Genomic DNA, 10000 nt, shown 5'->3' on the forward strand with positions numbered 1-10000 from the left:
CACACACACACACACACACACACGCGCGCACGCGTGCACGTTCCCATGCACATGCACACACACACACGCACATACGCACGCACACACAAACACACACACACACACACAAACACTCAAACACGCACACACACACACACACACACACACGCACGCACGCACGCACACACACACACACACGCAGACACACACACATACACACACACACACACACACACACACACACACATAGAGGTTACAATCAGTCACTGTAGCTTTGCTCTGCCATTTTGGAGACCTCCATGACTGTGTTACCATGGAAACTATCCACAGAGAGACCGCGGTCGTATAGGCCTGAGCCATTGCGATAGGATACATCCCGTCCTAAATTATTCTTATTTTTTAAAGATGTCAGCAATTTGTTGTGATGTTGGTGGTAACTAGCCTCGCGCGCCATCCTACGTACTTCCGCCAAGACACTTGGCTCCGCACTACGTCTGGTACCTGTCTTCTGTGGAGCGATGTTGACCGGTAGGATTTGCGCCGATGTTCAGACAAACGGTCCTACATTGTAATTTTATCCTACAGTAGGATGTTCTGTCAGACATAGGACTGGGCGGTTAATCGAGTTTTACGGTTTCTCGAGAAGTTTTATGAAATCGATTAGTATTTTGACATATCGAATATATCGAGTTTAGACTGTAAATGTGTAAGATTTCGCCACTCTGATTTCCCTTCTGTGCTGTGGAGCGGTCCGCCCCGCCTCCTCCTTACGTGTGTTTCCCCCCAACAGAGCTGGTTCTCCCCTCCCCCTGCTCCTCCTCCTCCTCCCCCTCCCCTTGCGTGTAGCGGCGTGTGTTTGTGTTGATAAACTCTTTCAACATGGCGGCGCCCACAGAAGAAGCCGAAACAGCAGAATTTGTTCCAAAGAAAAGAACGAACGGCTCAATAATATGGCGTTATTTCGGATTTAGAGCCTCTGATGAGGAGCATCTCTACAAGAGGCTTTGTGCGTTGGCCCGTCCGTCCGTGACGCTTTTTGTCAGACATCTTTGTCCCATACAACCAGAGTGGGGTAAACCGGCTGTGCTAATACAGCCGTGATGCGTTTCCCAATCATTGGAAACCGCTTCGAAATGATAATAAACAACTAAAATATGATTTAAGTGTTTCTAGAAAGTTACCGCTGTTTTTATAAGTGCATACAGTGACACTAATAAGCGTTTATTACTGCCGTTTTCTCCGTTTTCACCGCTGCATACTGCCGAGGCACCCCTCGCTTCACAAATAATGCCGTCTAGGAACAAAGACCGGTTTATTTTCGTTCCGCCTGGAAGCGGTCCGGAGCAACGGGCCTGACTCCTGTCTGACTCCAGCCTGGGAACTCCCTGCCTTAGTTCTACACAATCGTTTGTGATTAGGTCTGGTGTTAACCAGGCAAGTCTGACTCTAGTCTAGCCTTTGATCTCACATGGTTTAAGCATTTTGATGCTTTGTTATATTTTTTATTTTTGTACACCATATCTGGTAACACTTTATAATAAGTACCCCTTTTTAGGCATTACTTAAGGGTTAGTTAAGCCTTATTTTACCATTAGTTAACCCTTAGTGAATCACGAGTTAATCATTATGTAAGCATTATTTCTCATTTCCTAACTATTATCTACTACCGTTAGTAAATGGTTAGTGTGTGCTGATATAACGGTTCGCTAAGCAAAGTTAAGCATGGAAAGGTTTTCACTTTAAAAGTTCCCCAGATATGCGGAAGTAGTGAGTTGTAACTTCTTGTTAATGCATAAGCAATGCCTAACAAGTCATTTGTTAACGTTTTGTAAAGCATGGAAAGGTTTTCACTTTAGATCAGTTCCCCAGATATACTTAAGTAATGAGTTGTAACTCCTTGATAATGCATAAGCAATGCTTAACAAGTCATTTGTTAACGTTTTGGAAAGCATGGAAAGGTTTTCACTTTAAAAGTTCCCCAGATATGCGCAAGTAGTGAGTTGTAACTTCTTGTTAATGCATAAGCAATGCCTAACAAATCATTTGTTAACGTTTTGTAAAGCATGGAAAGGTTTTCACTTTAGATCAGTTCCCCAGATATACTTAAGTAATGAGTTGTAACTCCTTGATAATGCATAAGCAATGCTTAACAAGTCATTTGTTAACGTTTTGGAAAGCATGGAAAGGTTTTCACTTCAAAAGTTCCCCAGATATGCGCAAGTAGTGAGTTGTAACTTCTTGTTAATGCATAAGCAATGCCTAACAAATCATTTGTTAACGTTTTGTAAAGCATGGAAAGGTTTTCACTTTAGATCAGTTCCCCAGATATACTTAAGTAATGAGTTGTAACTCCTTGATAATGCATAAGCAATGCTTAACAAGTCATTTGTTAACGTTTTGGAAAGCATGGAAAGGTTTTCACTTCAAAAGTTCCCCAGATATGCGCAAGTAGTGAGTTGTAACTTCTTGTTAATGCATAAGCAATGCCTAACAAATCATTTGTTAACGTTTTGTAAAGCATGGAAAGGTTTTCACTTTAGATCAGTTCCCCAGATATACTTAAGTAATGAGTTGTAACTCCTTGATAATGCATAAGCAATGCTTATCAAGTCATTTGTTAATGTTTTGGAAAGCATGGAAAGGTTTTCACTTCAGAGAAGTTCCCCAGATATAGGCCTACTTAAGTAGGCATGGAAAGGTTTTCACTTTAAAAGTTCCCCAGATATGCGGAAGTAGTGAGTTGTAACTTCTTGTTAATGCATAAGCAATGCCTAACAAATCATTTGTTAACGTTTTGTAAAGCATGGAAAGGTTTTCACTTTAGAACAGTTCCCCAGATATAGCTAAGTGGTGGGTTATAAATCCTTGATAATGCATAAGCAATGCTTACCAAGTCCTTTGTTAGTGTTTCGGAAAGCATGGAAATGTTTTCACTTAAAAGGTTCCCCAGATATGCGTTAGTAATGCGTTGAAACTTCTTGGTAATGCATAAGCAATGCTAATCAAGTCATTCGTTAATGTGTTGTAAAGCCATAACAGGTTTTCACTTTAGATCAGTTCCCCAGATATACTTACTTAATGAGTTTTAACTCCTTGATAATGCATAAGCAATGCTTAAGAAGTCATTTGTTAACGTTTTTGGAAAGCATGGAAAGGTTTTCACTTTAGATCAGTTCCCCAGATATACTTAAGTAATGGTTCGTAATTCCTTGATAATATACTCTCCGACCAGCTGAACTTTCTCCAAGGCCCCTCAACTTCTCTTGATGCTTCTACACCGAAGCCAGCCAGGGAGCTGGCCTCTACCTGGGCGACTGTTGCACCGGGAAAAGGCAAATGTGCATCCCGAAATGTTTCAGTTTTACAAAGCATCCCTCTTTCAAACTCTTTTGCCCCGTTGGAGAATCTAGTGGACTCAACCGGCCCCTTTGGGTCGCTTTCCCAGCCTGAACGTCCTACTCCTTCAATCGGCAAGGCAAAGAAACCGCGAACGTCTCCATCAACTCCAGTTTCCCGAGGGAAGCGGCGGCGGCGCACCGCTCCGACTGGGAGCACATCCGGATCTGATTCCGTGTTCGCCTCGCCGGTGAGCCGGACCGGGCCCAGCCAGCCAGCTAGCCGGCTCAGTCACACACATGCCTCTGTCAACAGTGGTGACGTCACCGGTAACAGGAATACTTCTAACCTCTCACCTCTACGGGCTTCTCAAAGTGGCTCATCTTCGCCACCTGGTGATAAGGGGGCACTTTCTCAATCGGCTGAATCTAGTGGTGACGATGTCGCCACATCTGTCTCTGCAAGCAACTCCTCGCTTCTGCAAGCATGCGAGATGCCGACTTTATCGGATTGTGAAACTCCTTCCTTACCACTGAACCTGATCCTCTGTGCTAATGGTGACCTCTTGGCACCAGAGATCCTAATTTTAGGCGATTTTACCATAAGAAATGTCGAACTTCCTACTGCTGTGACATATTGTATAAATGGTGGGAAGGTTGAGGTTTTTTCAGGCATTGTTCCCTTGCTTCTGAATCAACACCCCTCAGTGAAGTTTGTCATTATTCATGCCGGGGCGAATGATGTCATGGATAGACAGTCTGAAAAACTACACGAAGACTTTGAAAATCTGTGCATATCCATTCTAGATCTAGGGAAATGCTGTATTCTCTCTGGCCCTATCCCCTCTTTACATACAAACAATGAGCGTTTCAGCCGCCTATTTAGTCTCCACCAGTGGCTGAAAAATTTCTGTTTGGCAGCAGGTTTCAATTATATTTCAAACTTTGACTATTTTTGGTCTCGCCCAGCTCTCTTTGAGCAAGATGGTTACTCTCCAAGCAGGAAGGGGGTTCAGCAATTACTGTCAAACATGTTGCAATTCATTGCCTTTGCATTATGACACAGGCCTATCCTGAATGGGTCACCCTCCTCTCTCTCTGTCATTCCTCCATCATCCCCCCCTCTCTCTGTCATTCCTTTATCTGACAACTCATCTGTCCTTACCCCTCTGGTAACTCCCACTCAGTTTACTTCTACCAGCCCCCATGATGACCACCCTCTGCAGTTCCCTAATATAAATGACCAGAGCGACCCTAGCCATATATCCACTATCAATGTTATTATTCGTAATTCTCACCCTATGCACCAAACTCAGCACTCATTACAATGTGGAGCAAATCTATCAAATCTAATTCACATTCCTTGTCTTTCATCTCAAAACAACCTCTCTGCACCTCTTTCAACTTCTTCTAATCAGCTCCCTGACTTCCCTCTGAATAACATGCTGGCATTTGGCTCTAGAAAGGGGCTTGGTCTTGTTCATTGGAACATCCGGAGTCTGGTTAGCCCCATGAAACTGGATCATGTAAACCTCTTAGTCGCTCAAGCTGATCCTGATATCCTGGTTCTTTCTGAGACCTGGTTGAAGGGTGACATAAAAGACTCAGAAGTTGCACTGAATGGTTTTAATATTAACAGAATTGACAGAGCTAGTAGAGGTGGTGGGGTTGCTGTCTACACTAAAGCCTGTCTTACTTCACATACTCTTTATTCAGTCTCAGTGAAAAATAGCTTTGAGTTCATTGCTCTGAAAGTCATTTATGGGCAAAATAACAATGCCTTAGTCATTATTGGGATCTACAGACCACCCTCAGCCCCTGTTAAGGCGTTAGACCAGTTGGCGGAACTATTATCCATCTATGCTGATACAGAAACCATTATTTTGGGAGATTTTAACATTGACTGGTCATCAGCGGCCTCTGGTCGCATGAAGGAAGTTGCTGCTAGCCTGAACTTCACCCAACTTATCTCTGAACCTACTAGACCAAACCTTTTAAATCCATCCAAGTCAACTACTATAGACTTGATTTTTTCAAATAGACCTGATAAAGTTACTAACACGTGGGTCTTTGACCTAGGGGTCAGTGACCACTGCCCCACTGCCTGCACCAGAGATTCCCACATCAAGAAAGCGCCCCCTCACATTGTCACTAAAAGGTCTTTGAGACACTTTAGTGAACAAGCCTTTATAAATGATCTGTATACTAGCAATATTCATAGCACCACTGACATGCCTAACGTTGACTTAGCGCTGGATTGTTTCATATCCAATTTTAACGCCATTGCAAACACTCATGCCCCCTTTAAAAAGTTTAGAGTAAAGGACAGAACAAACCCTTGGTTCACTACGGAACTATCCACCATGCTTATTGTCAGAAATAAGGCATGGGCCCTGGCAAGGCGCACAAAAGCAGCCTCTGACTGGACTTATTTCAGACAAATTAGAAATAAATTCACAGCTGCAGTCAGACAAGCTAAATCGAACTACAATATTGATATGCTTTCCAGTTCTTCTTCAAATCCAAAAATCTTTTGGAAAGCATTTAAATCGTTCAATGGTAACTCATCCCCCACTCCCACATCTGTTATGTCTGAAGACTGTAGACTTGTTGACTCCAATGATATCTGTTCAGCTTTTAACAAGCACTTCTCAGTTGCTGGACAAATTTTTGATGATCTGAGCAATCTAACCGCAATTTTATTTCTGAAAGTCCCTGTTCTTTTAATGGTGATCATATTGTTCCACTAGACTCTGCTGTCCACTTCTCTTTATCACCTTTTACGACTTCTGAAGTCCTTGGAGCACTTAGTAACATGAACTCAAGGTGTTCTACTGGTGAGGATAACCTTGATCCATTTCTATTGAAGTTGTCTGCCCCTTATATTGCTGAAGAAATAACTTATATCTTCAATCTTTCTATCTCCTCTGCAACTTTTCCCCAACTATGGAAAATGGCTCATGTATCGCCTTTACATAAAAGTGGAGCTAAAGATGATCTGAACAATTATCGCCCTATTTCAAAACTTCCCTGTCTGTCAAAGATCTTAGAATCCCTAACAAATAACCAATTAAAAGCCTTTCTCTCACGGCACTCTATTTTAGCTACCCATCAATCTGGTTTTAGAGCACAACACAGTACAATCACTGCTGCAACTTTGGTTATCAATGACATAGTATCTGCCTTAGACAGAAAGGAACATTGTGCTGCACTTTTTGTAGATTTGACCAAAGCATTCGATACTGTGGATCATGCCTTACTCTTACATAAATTGATGGACATTGGTTTTGATTCCAACGCAAGTAACTGGTTCAAGAGCTATCTTAGTAATAGGTTTCAGTGTGTTAAAGCTGGAGTCGCAAAATCTGATTTCTTACCCCTGAGGAAAGGTGTCCCCCAGGGCTCTGTCCTAGGGCCTATCCTATTTACCATCTTTATTAATGATATAGTATCTTCTCTTAGTAGTTCTCGTGTCCATCTATATGCTGATGATACAATCCTTTACTGTACTGCAAACACTATCACTCTAGCAATTGATAGCCTGCAACAGGCCTTTAATACTTTGCAAAAATCTCTTTTTAACCTTAAACTTGTTTTGAACCCTAATAAAACGAAATTTATGCTATTCTCCAAGGGCGCTTGTGATATTGAGCAGGTACCTGTTTATAAATACCTGGGCATCTGGATTGATGAGAACCTTAATTTCTCTTTCCATATTGACTGCCTGGCTAAGCAGTTAAGGCAAAAGATGGGGTTTCTCTATCGTCACAAATCTTCTCTCCCCCTATCCTGTAGGAAAAGGATCATTGAGTCAGTTATTTTACCTGTTCTGGACTATGGTGATATTATTTACAAAAATGCAACCATATCCTCACTCAGTATGCTTGACTCCATATATCATTCGGCCATCAGGTTTTCAACAGGCTCTGCTTATAATACTCACCACTGCATATTATATGACACAATAAGTTGGCCTTCACTTACAGAGAGGCGTTTTAGACATTGGATTCTTTTTATTTATAAAGCCATCCTAGGAAAACTTCCTTCTTACATTTCTTCACTTCTAAACTGGCACTCAAGTATGCATCACACACGTTCAAGCAGTCAGCTCCTACTTTCTGTTCCAAGTGTACGAACTGAACTGGGCAAATCAGCCTTTTGTTTTGATGCCCCCAGGTCATGGAACTTAATTCAGCGCACTTTTAACTTGGAATCCTTGATTTCTTTTAACCAATTTAAGATTTTAATTACAAACCTTCCCAATCCAGTTTGCAATTGCTATCGCTGAAAGCTTGTTTTTTTAGTGCTGACTATGCTTATTTATGTCTATAACATTTTCTTTTATGTTTATATACACTCTTTCTGTCTATGTTTGTGTTGTGATATTTGTGATGTCCGAGTATTTATTTTATTTTCTTTATTCTTTTTTCTCTTATATGTCGTTATTGCCTGGATAACTTAATTATTTAATACATTTATACTTGTAAATTCTCGGCTGCATCGAAAAAGAGGGCCACCCTCAATGTATTTCCGAGAAGGAAAATAAAGGTTCAAATCAAAATAATGCATAAGCAACGCTTAACAAGTCATTTGTTAACGTCCAGAAACATCCATGAGGGGCAGTCACATGAGCCTCAACTTAGGCCTAGGCCTACTGTTTGCCATGCTACCAGTCATCACACACTAACCATTACAAAAGGGTTAAATAAGACTTCACTGATGCTAAAGCAAGAGTTTACAAACCGTTACCATACATGCCTAATAGTACTTGTTAATGGTTAGGTGGTAGGAGACAACAAAGAGACAATGTTTTTTTCATAAATAAAGGTGGGTTATCAGACATTTTAATGATGGTTTACTAATGCTTATCAGAAAGTTAAATCACCATAGACGAATGATTAATTAACAGTACTTAATAATTTCACAGAAATACATAATGACTGACTCGTGATTCACTAAGGGTTAACTAATGCTAAATTTTGTTTAGCGAGTAGTTACATCAGCACACACTAATCATTTTCTAACGGTATTAGTTAATGGTTAAGAAATGAGAAATAACACATACATAACGACTTACTCGTGATTCACTAAGGGTCAATTAATGTTAAAAATAAGGATTAACTAAGGTTTAACTTTGCTTAGCGAACCGTTACATCAGCACACACTAACCATTTACTAATGGTAGTAGATAATAGTTAGGAAATGAGAAATAATACTTACATAATGATTAACTCGTGATTCACTAAGGGTTAACTAATGGTAAAATAAGGCTTAACTAACCCTTAAGTAATGCCTAAAAAGGGGTACTTATTATAAAGTGTTACCCATTATCTTCCTTAAAATAACAAACAGAACAAAAATGACATTGTAATTTCAACATTGAACATCTTTTGGCTAGATAGCCACCAAGCTTTTTTAAAAAAAGGGTTTTTTCCCCCTTGCATAGATATCGAGATATATATCGTATATCGAGATATAGCAGACACTAATCGAGATTATTGTTTTTCTCAATATCGCCCAGCCCTAGTCAGACATGTCTGTTAAACGGTCCTACATCGCCATAGATAGACGTCAGACATGTTTGTTCAACAACTTATAAGTTAAATCCTGATTTTTCCGTAAATGTCCTTCCTGCTTCCTGCAATCGCGTCAGATCAAACAAAGTCCAGACCATGAATACGAAATGGAAATGGTAGTATTATGGGATGGTCAGGACCAGGCTAGGTTGTAACAGCAGAGGTTTGAAACAGTGCAGGTCTATAATGCAGGCCACTCAATCAGCTGTGCAGTCAGGTTGGTTTTTAATTTGCCAGAATCTCCTCGAAACAAATGAAATGTGCATAATGTTCTGTGATATTTGTTTGCGTTAACTTCTGACACACATTGCCTTGAAAGCAGGTGTGCCCGTGCGCAGGCAGCCTAACAAAGGACTTGGAATGACCCGCTGCTTCCGCACGGCCTTCTGGGAAACATCCTCGAGATAAGACAGACACCACACGCACCAGTAGACCGATTTACATCACATCTAATCCATGTCTCATACTATAGTATACACATATGCAAGTACAAGTAGACCAAATTACTTTCAACGCTTGCTTCAGTTATGTTGAAGGAGAGGATTGTGCACATCCCAGGGAAAGGTGCAGGACGAAGGCCAACTGTAGTTTTCAGAGTGAGGAGTCCGCACGCACACTTAGAATCCTTTCTGTTGTGTTTAATTTTTTCATGGCAGGATAACGTTTCGACCTCAAGAATCTGAAGAAGACTGTTGAGGTCGAAACGTTATCCTACCATGAAAAAAATAAAGCATTTCAGTTATGACATTTAATGCTTGTTTCACACTTTAGACATATGTAGAAAATTGAATGCTTCTAAAAAAATAGAAAAAGCACTGCAAACGCTATTGAAGAATAGCGTTTTTGCGCGCAGCACAACTTCCGTAGGCTATTATGTGAGATCCACCGCCTTCACGTCCCTGTGCAATGATCACAATGCTGAAACTGCTCTTGTTTATTTCCAATAATTCCAGCAGCTCAATCTACAGGCATAGTTCCCCCAAACTACCAAACCGTGTCGGCTGTCTTGATAGAGCCTTTCAGCTGTTAATGGTGTGTGTGTGTGCAGGCCCGCCTAGAGGGAGGGACAACTGGGCTTTTTGTCCCAGGCCCAGGAAAAAGGGGGGCCCA

At 41.1% G+C, this 10000-nt stretch overlaps 1 protein-coding gene across 1 annotated transcript in view; it reads right to left on the minus strand.

Annotated features, from left to right (window-relative positions):
* sbf2 (SET binding factor 2) overlaps positions 1-10000 on the minus strand; it is a 106851-nt gene that overhangs the window by 39199 nt on the left and 57652 nt on the right. The gene's annotated exons all lie outside the window — the stretch shown is intronic.

This window comes from Engraulis encrasicolus, unplaced genomic scaffold (genome assembly GCF_034702125.1).
Source record: "Engraulis encrasicolus isolate BLACKSEA-1 unplaced genomic scaffold, IST_EnEncr_1.0 scaffold_32_np1212, whole genome shotgun sequence".
Lineage (NCBI taxonomy): Eukaryota > Metazoa > Chordata > Actinopteri > Clupeiformes > Engraulidae > Engraulis > Engraulis encrasicolus.